At 39.1% G+C, this 20,265-nt stretch overlaps 1 protein-coding gene across 23 annotated transcripts in view; it reads left to right on the top strand.

Annotated features, from left to right (window-relative positions):
- The window catches only part of RHOBTB1 (Rho related BTB domain containing 1), a 141,154-nt gene that overhangs the window by 12,099 nt on the left and 108,790 nt on the right, over nt 1–20,265 (top strand). For all 23 annotated transcript variants that reach the window (XM_060406487.1, XM_060406474.1, XM_042241136.1 and 20 more), the window contains one exon: nt 3,633–3,729. The gene's annotated coding sequence lies outside the window, so the exon portion shown is untranslated. The remainder of the gene's footprint in view (nt 1–3,632; nt 3,730–20,265) is intronic.

The raw sequence follows: 20,265 nt of genomic DNA, 5'->3' as shown, positions 1-20,265 counted from the left end.
GGAGCAGAGTGCAGGCAGGGCCCCAGCGCAGTGAGCACTGAAATAAGGCAGAGGTGAGACTCAGGTGGTGTGAGCTCCAGACCAGACAGGAAGCAAGGAAAGGAGAGCATGGTAATTATTTACAGTGGTTTGGCTGTAAAGGGGACTAGAACTATTGCAGGGCAGCTGCCGAGAGAGCAGTGGGTGACTCAGCACTCATGCACCCGACAAACAGTAACTATCTTATGTGTATGAAGCAGGGGGACAGGCACCGACTGGAAAGACATTTTCGATCCCTAATGGGCAATTTGCCATAAGATATATTCTGCGTAATAATCTCAAATTCCTAAGGACTATTCTGTGATCTGATTTTTAAAAATGCAACGTTTTCCCTCAGGTATAAACACTTACTTGATTTTTATAAACTGATCACACAAATTTGTTAAAAATAATGGAGAGAGAAACGTAACACTTCTACCTATATTGGGGCTTTTTCTTGGTCCTCTTTCATTGCTTTGTCTTCAAAATTTGGACAGTCTTGCTACTGTTGTTTACTCAGAAAAGAGTTTCTAAAATGGTGTCTTACCCGTGTTCAGAGCATTCCATGGTGCTATCTGACGTTTAAAAACCATCTATCTAATCACCTATTATTTATATAGCATTCACAATATTCAAGCATGAGATACTACACCGTGGAAGTTAGAAATGTGAATAGAGCAAGGTTTCCCTAGCTAGATTGTAAACTTTCTGAGAGCTCTTTGCACTGCTGTATTCATAGCTATTGAAAATAAAGCCAGAGTATTATAAATATGAATCTTGTAGTGAGAGTACATTTAAGGATCTTTGGGTTTGTAGAGGAGGGTACAGTGGGTTCTACTCAAGAATTCAGGACAATGCCTGAAAGAGGTAGTGTCTGAACTGGGTGTTAAGAGATGAACATTTCAGAAGCAGAAAGCTAGTAACAAAGTCATGGAGGCAGGAAAACAGCTTTTGGGGAGAGGGCTACAGAGAGGGAAATGGTTTAGTAGGACTGGAAAGGTTATGTTAAATGTGGTCAATGTACTGATCTCAGCTATTGGAAACTTCTCTGCTGAGAAGTTTTAGAGTTGATCTACTAGGGACTAAAGAAATATTGGACGCTTTCAAGCAAGTGGGGAAGCACGAGGACTTAGGAAGAAAACCGCGATCCACCCTGAAACCTGGGAAATGATGGCGACTGGAAGTAGGGGTACATGAGAAAAGAGGCCACTACCTGGAAGGGAGATGATGGAGGCTAGATGTATTATTGATCACAGTGGCCTTTGACATGTAAAAGGGAAATGACGTTTGTGTGCCAAGTGGCCACAGTCAGGTGGTGTGTTCTGTACAAAGGTGCAGCGATGGAGGAGAAGACTGAGGATGACTCCAAGTGTTCAAGCCACAGAGGGTGACAGTACCATTGATGCTAGGCAGGAAAAAAAAAAAAGCAAATTCAGAAGAGGTTGGGGAGGAGGATCCAGCCTGGAGAAGCATCAAAAAAGACAACTTAAGCTGTGGGTGTGAATGAAATTGCTGCCAAGTAGAGAATCTGAAGGAAGGCCCATGCTTAAGGGGAGGAAGCAGAGGAGCCAGAAGAAGAAAATTGAGTTTCCTGCGAGACTGGGACTTCTCTGGTGGTTCAGTGGTTAAGGCTCCATGCTTCCAATGCAAGGGGCATGGGTTCAGTCCCAGGTCAGGGAACTAAGATCCCACATGCCATGCATCGGAGCCAAGAAAATGATTTTTTTAATAGTACATATATTTTCATTGGAGCTGGGCTTCCTGACAGCACAGAAGGTGGAAAATCTACAAACATTTCAGTGCATATGAACTCTTATGTAGTATGTTCCAAGTGGTACAGCAGAAAGACCAGCTATTACTTGCGCAGAGACTCAAAGGAAAAAAAATTTTTTAAGTGAGATTTCAAGGAAGTCAGGAAAACATGTGGATTTCAAGGAAGAGCCGCGTGCTGGGATGTGTTTCACTGACAGTATGATCATAAGATCATATACCTTTCCCTTTCTCATCCTTTCCCTTTTGAAATGGCCCCACAAAAAGGGCTGTGTGGCAGTCAGTACTATATCACATTTGGGCTCATTATCTTTGCAGCTTTACCCCCTATTTATATTAATGAACACTGACTGGACTAGGGTCGCAAGCCATCAGTGACTTCCTTCAGAAATTTCTCCTCACTGCTGCGAATGTGACTTCAGCTCAGGAGCTCCTATGTGTTTGTTAGGAAGGCGGGGCAAGGGAAGAGATTCGGATGACTTGTTAGTTGGGAGTGAATTGTGCTTACAGTTAGGATTTCCCTAATTCAAGCATCAGGTGTTTCTCTAGGAGTAAGACAATTTTCATAGCAGTAATAGATGGCGCTAGTGGTAAAGCACCTGCTTGCCACTACCGGAGACGTTAAGAGATGTGGGTTCGATCCCTGGATCGGGAAGATCCCCTGGAGGAAAAAATGGCAACTCACTCCAGTACTATTGCCTGAAGAATCCCATGGACAGAGGAGCCTAGTGGGCTACAGTCCACAGGGTCACAAAGAGTGGGACATGACTGAAGCAACTTGATATGCACTACCTCCAAGCAAAAGTACCCTGTTTCAGAGCTTCCTGGTGGTCCATTGTTAAAGAATACGCCTTCCAGCACAGCGGATCAGGTTTGATCCCCAGTCAAGGAACTAAGATCCATGCGCCACAACTAGGGAAGCCTGACGCTGCAAGAAAGACCCAGCACAAACAAGAAAAAGAAGTACTCCTTTGCCCTTCAGTTTTCATAGTCGTCAGCCCTATTCCTGTTAAACAGAATAATCCATTTTTTTCTCAATGCCCCTGTATCATGTTTTACATGCTTTAAATTTTCGATGAATTTCATATCAAGAGGATAAAATACTTGGCTTCTTTAGGGGAAGTAATGTATCGTTTCCTCTCTAATAGAAAATTAAGAAGAAACTGCGTCTTCCTTTTCCCTAAATTACCAAGAAACTTAAGTCTAAACTACACTTTCAGTCAAGTGCTAGCCAATGTAGGTAGCATGTATGCATCCTCCTTTTTTACTCTCAACCTTTTTTTTTTTTGGCCACACTTCAAGGCGTGTGGGATCTTAAGTCCCCAGCCAGGGATTGAATCTACTGAGTCTTAAACATTGGACCTCCAGGAAAGTCCCTGTTTCCTGATTTTTATTCATATTTTTCTTTTTGGAAGCCACCTCAGATCCTTACAACAGAGTCAGAGGATAAATAAACGAAACAGTTTTACTGTTGACTAAACATCTTTCTATACATTGTCTTGTTTGCTTGTGAGAGCAGTCCCTCAAATAGCTGGCATTAGTACCCTACAAGGCAGATGAGGAACTGAGCCTAAGTGAAGTGAAGGACCTTCACTTCATGCAGATACCCAGTGGGATGCAGCACCCCCCCCCCTCCCCACCCTGGTCTTCTTTCCCTAATGGTGGTAGTCATTCCAGCCTCTCTTGCTCAAACTCTCGAGGGCACCTGATTGATCTGTAAATAGCATACAGTTGGCTGGGATAGCACTCATTCAGATGAGAAATCACTGATATAACAAACTAGTATTTCTTGAGAAGTTTTCTCCTTGATGATGAAACATTCTGTGCTTGCATCTCCTACCCAGGTTGTGTAACTATCCAGAAACACATGAGAAGAGTCCCCTTTCAGCAAGTATTCTCAATTAAGTCACGAAAATGGAATTGGAGCTACCCCTTTGTATAGTAAGTACCTACTGATATGGATAGTTCTAATCTTCTCACAATATTAAAAACAAATGGAACTACTTCTTGCGTGAAGATGGCATGACTTCTGATATCTAGATTTGCCGTCGGTGTGTTTCATAGAAAAGAGAATGTTCAGTTTATTCGTTCAGTCGTGGTTTGTGTCACTGTGAAATATACATTATCTGGTTTAGAATTTTGAGTCATTTTGTTCTATGTATGAGTTTTGGTCACTAAAATAAAAGAATTCTTCCACTCGCTTTATAAACAGTTTTAAGATTCTTTAGCATCTTGTGCGGAAAACTGACATGTGGATGCTGAAAAGTCATGGCCACAAACAAGCGAGATTTAGAAATGCCAGATCTGTGCTGTGGCATTTCTCTTCATCCCAGATGTCCTCGTTTGGAGCATCCACCCCTTTGGCCTAGGAACTGACTGTCTTTAATTGGAAAAACTTATTATCACTTTGCAAGCAAGTGATTAGAACTCAGTCATCCCAAGTGAGTGACATCACCTTTTGAGGAAAGGGCTATTTTACTGAGTTTTCACCAGTGTATTGTGCCTACAGGACTGAAATTGATTTGAGACACTTCACTCTCCTTTGTCCACACTCACAAAATCATTTATTTTCACACGTCATTGTATTTTTCCTGTATGTGTCCTACTGCATATTTAAAAGGAAAATTCTCTCTGGATGTGTAGCTGTGAATATTGCAAATTTTCATTTTTTCTAATGAATTAGGGAGATGGGCATATTTGAATGTTTGGGAAGGCTGAATTACAGATAACTTTAAACAAGTGTGGTTTTTATTACTTTAAACTACATATAGTAACTTCAACAAAACATTATAAAACAGAAATCCTTAAGGAGATTTCTCCATTGTAAGGAGACCTCTTACAATGAATCATATGAACATTTTGTTATTAGCATATAGATTGGGTGTATGTAGGAGCTTGTAAAGTGCCTGAGGTTCATTGAAAATAGCTTATTCTGTCTAAAAAGTGTACGTAAGATTGAAAATAAATGTTTAAAACACCATATGTTATCTACCTGTAAATAAAATGTTTGCAGAAAAAGGTAAACATCAGCCCAGCTCATGAGCAAATTATCAAAAGATTTTAAATTTATTGAATTCTTAAATTAATGAGATATTACCACGTGTGCATAAATAACCTAAAGAATAAAATTTGCTTATCCTTCTCTCATATGGGTATTTGTGCTAATGAATCAGGATCCTATTTACACGATTAGTCCCTGAAGTAATTGCTTATTTGAAGAAGTCCTGTCTTATGGGTTTTCAGTTAATTAAATATATTTGCATTTTAGGCACACATTTTAAATTCTAAAGTCCTATTTTTCATAAGCCAGATTCAAATATGTTCATGTGATAATATGTCTCATTAAGGCATAAGTCTTTCATTTTTAAAGAAACTTTCAGAATAGCCATATGCATAAAATGCTTATTAATGAAATCCAATCAATATTTTAGAAAAGTCAACCAATTAAATGTTTTCTTAGTTTAAATTTTCCTGTTTGTAACTGTGATTGCCATGCTGAACATACCTTCAATTTCTAATTTTTCAGTTAGCTTTAATTAATCAGTGTTTTTTTTTTCCTGCTTAGATTTTGCATGGCAGTTTTTAACTTCTAATATGCCTTTGGAATTATAAGCGTCCTTTTCCTGAAGACTAGCTTTTTCAAAGTATGTGCATATTAACATACTGATCTTGCCAACCCAACTGGGAGATTACTAAAATATGGAGCAAAACTTTTCTAATACTGAAGAACAAAGTATAGTAATTCACAAAGTTAGGTATGTTTTAAAAGGCATAGTTTCCTTATGGTTTTAAAATATATGAGAAGTTGGGAATTTAAGTATGTAAGTTATTTAAAAAATCATAAATGCCTTCATGAGATCAAAACTATGGTAATCTCATGGTGCTACCCTAGTTGGGAAGTTTGAAGAAGCTATCGAAGTTGTAGGGGGAGAAGCAACAGACGGACAGGCAAGATGAAGGGAGGGGCGAGGGAGAAGGGGAGGATGCATGCCGGGGACCCAGGGTCTAAAACCGGAGACCACGGCAAGGCCAGATGCTGGGAGAGGTACAAAGGGACCCAATTTGGAAAGCAATTTGAACTATCTGTTTTAAACCACACCTAACTGACCTCTTTCTAGGTGGCTATTTATTAGATGTTTATCTAGTATCCTGTTTATCTATTAGGCTTATTAATTCCTCTTTGCAAAGAAGATATAAGATGCAGAATCTGGATGTAGATTCAAATTCTAGTCTAAGACTGTATCTAACTCAAAAAAGGGTAGTAATAGAAAAAAAGAAGAAGAAAAAAATTATATCCTACAATCATAACGTGACAGTTATATTTTGTCCGGATTAGCAGTCCTGCACGATAATGTCATTTTATTGTCATCTTAACATGGGATTACACTATAGGTATAAAAAGGAAAACAATCTGACATCCTGAAAAATATGTACACTTTACAGTAAAATAAATTTCATTCAATTAAATCTTACTGATTCATGTAAGCAATGATTTATGTCAAATGTAATACCAATAGTCTTCTCAGAAGATAACATTTTCTTTGTACTTAGAATTGCCCTAAGGAAGCATTTCTTCTCATTTAGAGAAAGTAGGAATAAAGCACTTGTATTACCATTTGTATAAATTTTTAATACTGAATAAAATATTAGTGTTTAGTGTAATATTGATTCTCAACATAATACTCCTCCATAATGGCATGCTAATTGGGAAGAATTAAATCAGATCGATTAAAAAACCCTGAGAATGGATCATGTAACACTTGTAATTTTTTTCATTAGTTTTCAAAATTCCAATTAAAGTGGAATTAATCTGTACAATTGAAATTCTGTGCACATGCACCATCTCTTCTTTCCCACTGCTCCACTCCACAGTGAAATACAGGCGTGAAGAGGGTGGGAAAGGGACTTCCCTCGTGGCCCAGTGGGTAAGATGTCACACTCTCAATGCAGGAGGTGCAGGTTCAATCCCTGATCAGGGAACTAGATTTCACATGCTGCAACTAAGATCTGGTACAGTCAAATAAATAAATAAAAAAGAGGGTGGGAAAGAGGGCAGATCTTCACTTATGAGTTTCAACCGTAGAAAAATAGCATTCAAGAGATAGGTGATCTGTGTGCTCTGTAATTTACTAACTGCGAGCCTTAAACCTCTTGTAGTCACAGTTTCCTCATCAGCCATATTACTAATCTAATAGTACTAATCTCCCTCAAAGTGTTGAGGGAGTAAAACAGAGGCTCTCTCTCAACTAGGGGTGATTCTGCCCTTCAGGAGACATTTAGCAATATCTGGAAATGGGCTCAGCTATCACAACTGGAGGAGGTGTGTGTGCTGACATCTGGGGAGTAAAGGCCAAGGATGTTTCAGATCTTCCCAGGATGCACAGGAGCGCCCCCCCCCCACCCCCCGCCAACTGGCCCCCGCCCCCACCACAAAGAAAAACTCATCAAGCCCAAAAAGTGGAACCACAACTGAGAAATCCTGAAGCAAAGTGAAGTAATATATGCAATGAGCACAGTGTCTGACATACAACAGGCTCTCCAATAAAAATTAGCATAGTTACAATGTTATGACTGTCATTACTTGAGAAAGAACTCCAAGTCACCTGCCTGGTATGGGGACTGAGTAAGCAGTTCAGGAAGCCCATCCCAGCAGTCAGTTGTGCCTGTCTGCTAAGTCATCTACTTGGGGTGGCCAATTTTTAAGTGTTTTTAGAAATAGACTGACCCACTTAATATGTGACTAAGGTAGCAGGCTCATAAATTGTATCATACCAAAGTTCAAGGGCTATCATTTAATTTTTACTTTCTTAGAAATTACAAGAAACTAGAAAAGACAAATAATAACCTATAGTAATAGGTGACTTTTTCTTTTTAACTTTTGCTGTTAGTAATAGCTGAAGAGTCTCCTGACAATCATTTACTTTATAAAATAAACTGATGTCTGGACAAATGGCTAGGAAATATGGTCTTCTCATTAATAAACGATCCTGATTAACTGCTTATATGGTACAAGAACAGTATCAGTTTCAAAATCAGTTGACTGCAACCATATAGTTTTAGCTTAATGTTAAAATATTTTAAGGAAGGCAAAATTCTTGCTTAACACAAGATTGTTTTGGTAAAGAATCCCCCTGCAATGCAGGAGATCCTGGTCTGATTCCTGGGTCGGGCAGATCCGCTGGAGAAGGGATAGGTTACCCACTCCAGTATTCTTGGGCTTCCCTGGTGGCTCAGCTGGTAAAGAATCCACCTGCAATGTGGGAGACCTGAGATCGATCCCTGGGTTGGGAAGATGCCCTGGAGAAGGGAAAGGCTACCCACTCCAGTATTCCAGCCTGGAGAATTCCATGGACTGTATAGTCCATGGGGGTGGCAAACAGTCAGACAGGACTGAGCGACTTTCACTTTCTTAGGTCAAAAAGATCTGAGCTTGAGTTTCACACCATTAAGCTGTGTGATTTTGAATAATTTGCCTAACTTCACTGAGTTTAGTTCTCTTATCTGTTTAATAGGCATAAAATTACTGTAACAGGGGTAATAGATATATTAGGTGACAACTATAATTCTCTCAGTAACATAGAGTTACTGAGAATTAAATGAGACATCTAGAATTTAATGTATATTAGCAGTCACTAAATGGTAGCAGTTATTATTTTCATTATTATTATTTCTTCTAGGAACCTTGCACTGCTTTTCAGAGCCAGCAGTTCTCATTCTAAAGAACGATAACTAAGATGTAGAGGCACGTTTTTTATTAATGGGGAAGCTCAAATTAGTTCTGTTACCTCAACAAACAAAATCCTAAACTTGCTTCAATAAATTTGATTTAAAAGAAAAAAAGAAAACATGGGTATTATATATGGAATTTTCCAGTGAGAATTTTTTAAGGAAGCAGTGGATTTTCTAAATTAAAGAATGAATGATGGGCACATTTTTCTCTCATATTTTAATATAGTTGGTAATCCACTTTTTAATTAGCCACCTAATTATAATTCAATAGAAATTTCCCTAGGTGAATGTAGTAACCTACTTCAGAGAGAAATGGCGCTTTGAGTAGGCACTCCTAGTGTGAATTTTGACACTCTTTCAGGTCCAATTTGTTCCAAACCTAAACCGCCCAGGAGAAATGGAGAGAGCTCTGTTTCGTAACCTAATAATTCTGACTGCCAGGAAGGACGATTGCAAAGCTAAATTCACCTTTTATCAGAATTTTTATTTCTCCACTTCGTTTCTTGAAGAAGAGTCAATATTTCTTTTCTTCCCATTAGTCATGTTTTAAATTTGAAAATAAAAACACGAATAGTCCAAATATGACTCCCTTCATTTTTCTTGCTGATTTACACTCTTAACTTTTCAAGTTTCCTTAAGTTCCAAATGAAAGGTCTTGATTTTTGTTTCTTGGGTGGTCTTTTTTGGTTCCAGGACCAAAAAGTACTTGAAGAGACAATTCCAACATCATAATAGGCATCTGTTTATTTTCATAACCCAGACCCCATGTTAAGGAGGGAGTTTTTTTTTAATCTATTACTTAGCAATAGATTGGAGAAGGCGATGGCACCCCACTCCAGTACTCTTGCCTAGAAAATCCCATGGACAGAGGAGCCTGGTAGGCTGCAGTCCATAGGGTTGCAAAGAGTCAGGCACAACTGAGCGACTTCACTTTCACTTTTCATTTTCATGCATTGAAGAAGGAAATGGCAACCCACTCCAGTGTTCTTGCCTGGAGAATCCCAGGGACGGGGGAGCCTGGTGGACTGCTGTCTATGGGGTCACACAGAGTCAGACATGACTGAAGCGACTTAGCAGCAGCAACAGTAGCAATAGATATTCAATGTTCCCAAAATTTACATTTGTTTAATCACTGGTTATTCATGAACTTATTCTAAAATATTTTCAAACTTTGGTGACATTTGGTGCCGAGGAAATGAATCGACTACTTTATTGAACTCTCTCTTCCAAGCAGTTTTAACTTTGTGTAGTTACAACTTCAATGTCTTTGCATATAATTTTGAACTCTTCTCTCTTAATTTCTGGTTCATATTCATTAAACCTACACAGAAAGCAGAGTTGAATTTTTCATTTTAATTAGTTTATCTCCTTGCTTCCACCTTTGCACCCTAGAGTGTATTTTCTTTTTTTAACTTTTCTTTTATATTGGAGTACAGTTAACGATGTTGTATTAGTATCAGATATACAACAAAGTGAATCAGTTACACATATCCATGTATCTATTCTTTTTCAGATTCTTTTTCCATTTAGGTTATTACAAAATATTGAGCAGTGTTCCCTGAGCTATATACAGTAGGTCCCTGTTGGTTATCTATTTTAAACATAGCAGATGTACATGTCAATCCCAAACTCCCAATCTACATTAAAGAGGCAAGGCTGATGGAGAGGAAAGTTTGCTTTCTTTTATGTCAGCAACCAGAGGAGAAGGCGAACTCCTGTCCAAAGGCCAATTCCCTCCCCACTTCTCCCAACTATATCCAGCAGGCAAGAGCTTTCATAGGCAGAGGGAGGGGGCTTCATGCTGAAACAGCACAGTCAGCTCTGACAGTCATCTTGAAATGGTCACCAGTGGTCTGAGATGATTACCAGTATCATGTTGATTGTTATAAAAGTACAGTTAATATTCAGCTCCAGGGTCAGTTTGTTTCCATTTCCTTGAGGCCAGTTTTAGGAATTGTGGCAACTTATATCATGGCTACGGTCTAGTCCTCAGGTAGTTAACATCTTCCACCTGGTGGGGGTTTTAGTATAACTCACAACCTCACAGGATAGGGCTCAGAATATTATCTATAGCCCTTGAGAAGGAACTAAAGGTAACTTTGCTTACTAACCACTAATGCTTTGTCCTGTTCGACTGCTTTTCTTTTGTTTATGCATTTTCTCACTTCTCTCATTAAACTTAATGTTTGGTTTCCCTGGTGGCTCAGTGGTAGAGAATCTGCCTGCAATGTAGGAGACCTGAGTTCAGTCCCTGGGTCAGGAAGATCCCTTGGAGAAGGGAATGACTATCCAGTCCAGAATTCTTGCCTGGAGAATCCCATGTAGCCTGGCAGGCTACAGTCCAAGGTGTTGCAAAGAGTTGGACATGACTGAATGACTAACACTTTCACTTTTCACTTTGGCTAAAGCTTTTCCGTGGACAAGAAGCAGGCTGAGGACATGGGGGCTGGGGGAAAGGACTAAAGGGTCCTTCTCTGTTTGACAATTGCTCTGGCTTCCCTACAGTTCTACCAGCACAGGAGGCGTGTTCCTGCCTCAGGGCCTTTGCACATGCTCTGCCCTATCTGGGACGTCCTTCCCAGGGAACCCACATGACCTGCTCTTTCCTCTCCTTCAAGTCTTTCCTCAAATGCTGACTCCTCAGTACGCTCTTCACTGATCACCCTTGTAAAATGCAACCCCTTCCCACAATCCCTATTTTCCTTTCTTGATATGTTTCTCAGCATGATAACCACCATCATCTGATAAACTGTTTAACTGACTTATTTATTACTCATTTATTTCTTGTCTGTCCTCCACAACTAGAATGTAAGCTCCATGAGGGCAGTGTTTTTTGTTGGTTTGGGCTGGTATCTAGCAGACAGCTGATATTAGTTCCATTGCCTTATTTTGTTTCTTTCAAAGCCTTAATGTGCTTCTCCCGTTTTTTCTTCTGGTGCTCTGTTTCTTTAGGAAAATGTCAATCCCCTTAACCAAGATTGGGATTTAGGAAATAGTTTCACTGTGTTTCCTTTTGATCTCTGATAAACTTCAAGTGGGAGAGGTATGCATTTTAGCCATATTCCTTTTCCTGTTCCTTTTCCCATTAGACAAGGAGACCATTATCACCAAATGGTAAATGGGCTGGAATAGATTCAATTCCTGATCACAACACTCTTGGGTGAATCCTGATGGAAAAAAAGAGATACAATGGAAATGCCAAGTTCTACAAAAAGTTAAAGGAAAGACAGTGGGAGGGTTATTTTCCTTTGGACTTAGGTAGATTATTTTTTTTCTAGGACACGTGTTCCTAATGTAAATATAGAGCCTTAAACCTGATTTGAGAAAATACCTACCTCCTGATGACAAGAAAGCCATAAATATAGTTCATGACCAAAGATTAGTCACTGTTTATTATTGCTGGTGACACATGATACATAGGGAAGGGCTGGCAGTATTTCAGATTTCTCCAGCCAGCCATTTGTCATTTCATAGTGCAAGATGGGGAGGTATTTCTATGTTAACGGCCCCTATAAAAGGGAAGTGAGTGCAGAAATGCCTGATGTGTTTTATCATTGAGAGTCAAAGGGACACCTGACAATGTTAAAAATGTGCTGAGTGGATTACAGTGTTTGGTACAAGTTGGTCTTCTAAATAATAAGACTCCATTAAAGAGGAAGAGCAAGAAGAGGGAGAAGAGTAAGGGAAATATGTTTTCTGCTGCATAGTTCTCCCTTGTGCCCTTGAACAACATTTCTGGACTCAAGCTGAGACACAGGAGCTTGATTTATCTCTAAAGCCTGTAACGTTTTGAGCAGCATGATATCCCCAAAACCCTGCTGTTTGGGCTGCGCTCCTGTCCCAGCACAGAACATTTCTAGCTCAGATCAGTTCAGTGCAATCTGCAGAGACGTGATGCACCTCCCCGCCAACTTCACATCGCTTCCCGATTTCGATTCATAATTTAGGATAAATCAAGTCACAGAGCATGTTCATCACTTCCACCTGATCAAAAAATTCACACCCATATCTGCTTCATAACTACGATGTCTATACACGTGAAAGACATCAGGCTCTTTGGGAGGGAACTTTAAAGTTCTCTTTAAAAATGGAGTTGGGGATGTGAACAGCCAAGAATTTTTTCTTGGAAATGTTGGTGCTGAGGAGTTTTTAACATAAGCAGTAACTCCTGTGATGCTCTGCAGAATTCCAAAGACACTGATAAAAATTAAAATAAAAAGCCTCAGCTTGGTTATATGTATGCTTCAATAGGCAAAGAGATATATTTAATGCAGAGGGTATTGAATCTGAATTAGTACAAATATTATTAATTTAATGTTCATACTGCATTTTATGGTTTATAAACTGCTTAGCAATAATTTTATATATTTTCCCTCATAGCACCACTGTAAAATATATCAGCATTTTATTTTTCCCATTTTATAGATGAGGCAACCTTTAATAAGTGATCTATTTCTTTCCTGTGCATATTGGTTAACTGGTAAATGATTAATTTATGTCTGCATGAACTTCATCATGCAGAGTATTTATTTTAGTGTGAGTTGGTATTTATTTTACCCACAAAGCATTACAGTATCCAATTATGTATGCATGTTTTAAAGGCAGTAAAGCAGCCACTGGCAGTTAATGCAACATTAAGTCAGAGATTTTAAATCCACAGTAAATTCTGAGTTAGGGTATTTAAATCAACCATCCTCCTTTCCCCCAGCCCTGGTCCATGTGGGTGAGAAATGGTCCTTCTATAAAATGACCATGTGGCTCTTGTCCAATGACACAGAAAAGTTATATTGAGATTTTCAGAGTTTCAAATCTTAACTGTAAAATAAAGAACCTAAAGGCTTATAACTACATTTGGCAAGAGTCTGGAGGAGCAGGCAAATCTGATCGGTGACTTGTGCCCACAGCATAACTTGTGACTGTGGAGTTTCTAGCCGGCTCTCTTCCTTTTGCCGTCTTTATTTTTCTGCCTTCATTTCTTCCTTTTCTTTATCAATTTTTGCATCAGTGAGATGGTTGCTGTGGCTGCCTATGTGGAGAAGATGCTAATCACACCTAACATAATTAAACCTTACGTTAAGGTTTAATAAAAAGGGAAACATCTTCTGCAACACTGTCATTTGCATTATTTATCCATAACGTGCTCTACTGTGCTATACCCAAAACTGCCTCTCTCAATGGGTGCAGCACTTGCAGTCCAAGATTCTCAGAAAGGTCATTTGTATAAATGTGGATGGACCTAGAGTCTATCATACAGAGTGAAGTAAGTCAGTGAGAGAAAATCGCATATATTAACACATATATACAGAATCTAGAAAAATGGTACAGGGCAAGAACAGAGATGCAAACACAGAAAACAGAAGGGGAGGGTGGGATGAACTGGGAGAGGAGGAGTGACCCATGTGTAAACTAGATAGCTAATGCAAGCTGCCATGTAACACAGGGAGCTCAGTCGGGTGCTCTGTGATGACCCAGAGGGATGGGATGGAGGGGGCAGGAGGGAGGCTCAAAGAGGGAGAGCATATATGTTTCCATAGGGGAGATTCACTTCATTGGACAGCAGGAAGTAACACAACATTGTAAAGCAATTATACTCAGTAATAAAAAAAAAAAAGTTTTAAGCATCCTAGGCTCTGACTCAGTCCGATCCCTCCAGTATTTCACCACTCTCATCTTAGTCAAAGGACCAAAAGGTTCAGTGATTTTATAAGTCAACATTTTTTAATCAACTAAAAATGTGCTTTCTTTTCATGATAATTTATAGTATATCATTCTCCTCCATTTATTGACCCCAAGACTCTTCTATTCAGCCAACAAAGGATTCTAAGATAAAAAATTACTTGCAGAAGGTCACTGCCATAATTTCGCTGGCAAAATTTCAAAGTCTAAATACTGCCATGAAAGTGAAAGTCGCTCAGTGGAGTCCAGCTCTTTGCAGCCCCAAGGACGATAGAGTCCACTCTCCAGGCCAGAATACTAGAGTAGGTAGCCGTTCCCTTCTCCAGGGATCTTCCCAACCCAGGGGTCGAACCCAGGTCTCCCGCATTGCAGGCAGATTCTTTAGCAGCTGAGCCACAAGAACACTGGAGTGCGTAACCTATCCCTTCTCCAGCGGATCTTCCCAACCCAGGAATCAAACCAGGGTACGGATTCTTTACCAACTAAGCTATCAGGGAAGCCCAAATACTGCCATGTTAGCTGTCAAAGGCAGATGATTTAAAACACATTGTGTGTGTTGGGTATTTAAACTCTTTCAGAATCCAGAAACTGTCTGTTTGAAAATCAAACTGTATTCTTTAAACGAAAAGAGTACCTAAAAATTCAGGAAGTGCTATAATATGAATTTTATGAAAGTAACTTTTCTTATTAAAAATGTACTTACTGAAACATAAACTCCATTTCATCAGATCTACCAATAACACGATGTATCATGGAGTAATATTTTTTCATTTGTGTCATTCATTATGGGATGTATTGTACAGTATCTATTTAATCAAGGCATAGAAATTTTAAAAATGAATTTTTTTTTTACAACAAGGAGCATTATCACAGAGGAATGTCATTGAAATATTATCCCCAGGCTACTTGCTTGGAGATCAGTTATAACAGGAATTAGCACCTCAGTGTGCAGGTTTGTAACTCTGACTTAGATATACTTGACCTTTAAATGGATACTGGGGATTATTTTCATATAATGAAGACAGAAAGAAATTGGGAGATTTTAGCCATCTCACTCTGTTATAAAAATGAAAAAGTACACATATAATTAAAGGAAATATTTCAAAATATGAGTGTAATATACAGAGTATACAAATTTCACCCTTTTAAAAATCCCTCTAACTAAATACCCAAATGAAATGCCATTATAGCTTCCTTCATATGCAGTGGTTCCCGTATCTAAAAACCCAGGGCGTTTCCCAGTCCAGGACTTTTTAGATAACATTTGTCCTTCCTATGAACATTTTTTGGACCCATACTGCAGCTTCTACACTGAACATATCATTTTCCTCTGAGAACTGCATGTCCTTACACAGCCTTACAGGAGAACTGTGAACTTCTATCACTTTCTGGAGTGACAAAGGACCAAGCGGGCCAAGAACCAGACAAGACTCCCATGCACCTGCTCGTTCTCCACCACCCCTCACCAAACATGAGACATAAAGGCACACCCCTTATTGTAAATGTCAAACTGGGCTTGATCTCCAGGCTCTCAGTCCCGTAATTCCCAGGACCCATTATTATGGCATTTCTGTTTTCATTGATTGTCATCTTTTTATATAATTCTGTTAGCTTCTGCCAAAAAGAAACATTTCGAGGAAGAATTCTTATAGGGAAAAACTCAAAAATAATAATGATGCTGAGTGAAAACACTGTATTCCTTTTCATAGAGAGAGCTTATCAAGTATTCATGATATTTCAGAACCACATTTGGAGAAGTTGCTGAAACTTAATCTCGCTTCCAGATAAAGTCAGCACAGCATTTATACAATTATTACCTAGCATTTCCTCGCAAACTAATAAACAGTATTTCAGCTAAAACTTGAGCTTTATTCTACAAAGAACCTAAAAATTCTTACAAGGAAGCATTCCTTATCCATCAGAAGTTGGTACAGAGAAAGGAAAATGCAAAGCAGCAAATATGGGCAGTGCCTTTCCATCACCAACAGAGTAAGAAGATCCCAGCCCAAGAGCATGGGTCTCTAGAGCATGTGGCAAATGTGTGCCTAGAGAGAGAGGAATCCATTAGGATGTCATGGCTTTGAATCAGTCATTTACACCTGCCAAATCGTTCCCCTGGTTCTGAACCAAGATTCATTTGGTAACCAGTTCACTGGTTACCATTCTTCACATATACTTATCTCTGCATCTCATCAACTCAATGGACATGAGTTTCAGCAAATGGCAAGAGATAGTGAAGGACAGGGAAGCCTGGCGTGCTGCGGTCCATGGGGTCTCTACAAGTTGGATACGACTGAACAACAACATCTCCATCTATGCCGACGGGGGGAAAATACAGCAGTCAATGTAACTATCAGCTTGATAGATACACTTCTTATTGTAAAGCTGGCATTCTGCTGTAAACAGCTTTTAAATTCATGTGAATATTGTCAGTGAGCACATTTTGAAGTCATATAATTCTCAGTTGCACATACGGAGGTAGAAGTTCCATTTCTGGAACATGAGGCTAGATGGAGATAGTCATTTCTCATCCCATATATTTGCGTATAAAATACAGCCACTCCCATATATACTTTCACAATGCCTTCCCCACCCTAAGAAGATCCCAGCCCAAGGGAAAAGAACTCATGCTTGTAGGAGATGACAGTGAGTCTAACGCTGTCCTCAGAGAAATAAAGTTCCTTACACAGGTTCACCCAGCCATAATAGAGGTGAGAATAAAATTCAGGTCTGACAGATGTACTTTGATGTACTTTGACCTAACCTCTTCATTTACTTTCTATAACTAGCAACTCAGGCCCTGAAGAAAAGAAGCAAATAAAAGTCCCCTGGCTGCCAGAGAATAAACACTGGTCCTGTTAGCTATTTCTTCTAAGCAACTCTAAACCCAAGATCTCACCCAAGAAGTGATACTCTTACCTCTATGGATGTTTGGAGAAACCTTGTCTGATCGTTTAGCTATATACATAATGTTTTGGATTCTGATTTAAAAATGAACACTATGACCAACCCAATAAATAGTAATATCAATTCAAGGCAGTGTGTGCAGTGGTGATGAATTCTAGGGAGCAGGATTTGTTGAGAAAGGTTTGCATACTAGGAGAGCATACAGAGGAGAAAGCAGTCTTCTTAGGATAGAAAAAAGAAAACAAGAAGGCAAAGCGGAAAGAAAAACAAAATGTATCTGTGTTTTATGTGCACACACGTGCATATTCTATAAGTATATGAAATAATTTGCAAATATAAAAATTTAAAAATAAAATGTACACTATTAACACAAAGACATGTGTTCATAGTGAACTTAATTTCTTGAACGTTCCTTATCAGGGAACTGGAAAAGCAAAGAGAAACAACAATTATTTTAGCAGTTACATAACTGTCTTCCATTGTCTATTTATATCTTGTTATTTGACCTTCCTATAGAATTAGTTCGGAGAAGGCAGTGGCACCCTACTCCAGTACTTTTGCCTGGAGAGTCCCGTGGATGGAGGAGCCTGGTGGGCTGCAGTCCATGGGGTCGCTAAGAGTCAGACACAACTGAGCGAATTCACTTTCACTTTTCACCTTCATGCACTGGAGAAGGAAATGGCAACCCACTCCAGTACTCTTGCCTGCAGAATCCCAGGGACGGGGGAGCCTGGTGGGCTGCTGTATATGGGGTCACACAGAGTCGGACACGACTGAAGCAACTTAGCAGCAGCAGCAGCACAGAATTAGTTATGAGTCCAGTTCCAATGATCTCATTGTGTTAATTGACCACATCACATTTAATTGTTTACAAGCACACGTTTATATTATTTACCTAAAACTAATCTGAAAAAGGTCTTAAATCTATTTAACTGGAGCTGGTAGGAGGGAGAGTACTCCTAACTAATTATAAGCTTAGTGATGCACAGATGAAATATTCTGGATTTTGACCATGCATATTAGGTATTAGGTTTATTCCAGTCAGCCCTCTGTATCTGCAGGTTCCGAATCCACAGACTGTGCATCCTCAGATTCAACCAATTGCAGATCGAAAATATTCAGGAAAAAAAATTCCAGAAAGTTCCAGAAAACTAAACTTGAATTTGCCATGCCAGCAACTATGTTGCTTAAGTAACATAACATTTACATTGTCTTTACAACTATTTACATAGCATTTACATTGTATTAGGTATTATAAGTAATCCAGAGATAATTTAAAGTATACAAGAGGACGTGCATATACTATACCATTTTATATAAGGGACTTGAGTACTGTCGGATTTTAGTATCTATGGGGTCCTAGCAACAGTCCCCTAGCCATAACAAGGGATGGCTGTATTTCAATGTCATTTTGGAGATTATTTCTTCATCTTAAAAAATAATAGGTATCAAATGTCATTTATTAAATCATTGTGATTTAGTGAGATCATCTTTCCATCTCCCAATAAACTCTTTGCTTAAACTAGTCCAAATATTAGAACCTTTTCTCAAAAAAAGAGAAAAGATCATCACTTAAGATTGAAATAATATAACTAAACCAGGGATTCATTTCAGTGTTTGGCATACCTCCTCACTTCCAATAAATTCTCCCTAATATCTAACTCAGTTCTTTCCCAAAATGTCCTCTACAAGCAGTGTGACCATAGATCATCTTCCTCAGTCTGGACTTTTCTTCCCTGTAATGCTTGCTTTGAATCTACGTTCTTTTCCCATTCTCCCAGGCCTCCAGCTTTCCTCTAGGCCAGTATTTCTATTAAGAAATTAGTCTCCTCCATGTTACTGACAGCAGCATTTCAGTTGCCAGGATTGTTTCTTTTAAACAGAAGACCCAAAGGGTGCTTCCCTCATTTTAGCCCCAGTGTTTCTAGGATTCAACCCCCAAATCATTTTTTCAGAATTCCTTCAGAAATGAAACACTCATTAAAAAACAAAAAGAAACAAAAAAGAGCTATTTCAAAAAGAGGGCTAAGCTTCAAAAAAAAATGGTAAACAGAGACTTTCCTGGTGGTCCAGCGGTTAAGACGCCATGCTTCCTCTACAGGGGGCACAGGTTCAATCCCTGGTCAGTGAACTGAGATTCCACATGCCGTGCGGTGCGGCCAAAAGATATCAATAAATAAATAGAAGAGAGTGAATCATGTTCTTCCCTGGATGCTATTTTGAATGGAGACAGGAAGATGAGCTAAATGACCTCTTGTTGATCCCCCAGCCTTGTGATTTTGTGATCATCTTAGCTTCCGGCACTTCATCTCCTCTGAACACTAAAATCTAATCTGCCCTGAAACATGGGAGTGTTTAACAGATGAAAACCTTTTAATGGAAGAAAGAGTCTGCCTGTTTCCTTGGAAGTCATTTCCTTAATAATTGCTTACATTTATATTCGAGGCAGCCCATACTGAATCATTAAACCCAAAGAAAGTCATAAAAGAAAAATTAGCAGACATACTATGTAATGATATGCAATTTATTTCTTGACTTTTCCCTTTGTTTCTCTGCATGAGAAACATTTATTCCTATAAATGGTTAAAGGATTCATGAACTCTGCTCGGCTAAACCTAAAAATCATCCTTGACACCATGGCAATGGTTTCAGTTTAAACAAGAGAGCTTTGTGAACATCTCTGGACATTTTACTTCCACGGCTACCTTCTGAGCAGCGTTGCCACAGAGCAAATTACATCTGACAAGGCTATTTGGTGAAGATTAGCAGCAGTTAGATTAAGCAGTCCTTGAGCCTGCCATTTAATCCACCACTAGTGGTTTTATGCTCTAAGCCAATGATGCTACTTGGAAGCACAACAATTAGGTTATTAGTTTTTGTTACTTTGTAAGCAGCTATTTTTGAACCAGTAGAAAACTTTGAAAATAATTCCTACCGATGAATAGTTAAAAACAGACCTCTTCCCATATCAGATGGATGACGTGGTTGACTCTGGATTCAGATGCCACTGTTATTGTTACATGATTATGACTAACAATGATGATGGTAAGACCATTCCGTTAAGTACCAGAGCTGAGCTTCCTGTACATTAGAGCAGGTTCCCACTAGCTATCTATTTTACACATGGTAGTGTGTATATGTCAATCCTAACCTCCCAATAATAAA

Source organism: Ovis aries, chromosome 25 (assembly GCF_016772045.2).
Source record: "Ovis aries strain OAR_USU_Benz2616 breed Rambouillet chromosome 25, ARS-UI_Ramb_v3.0, whole genome shotgun sequence".
NCBI classification, from domain to species: Eukaryota; Metazoa; Chordata; class Mammalia; order Artiodactyla; family Bovidae; genus Ovis; species Ovis aries.
This window is presented reverse-complemented; position numbering and strand designations above follow the sequence as displayed.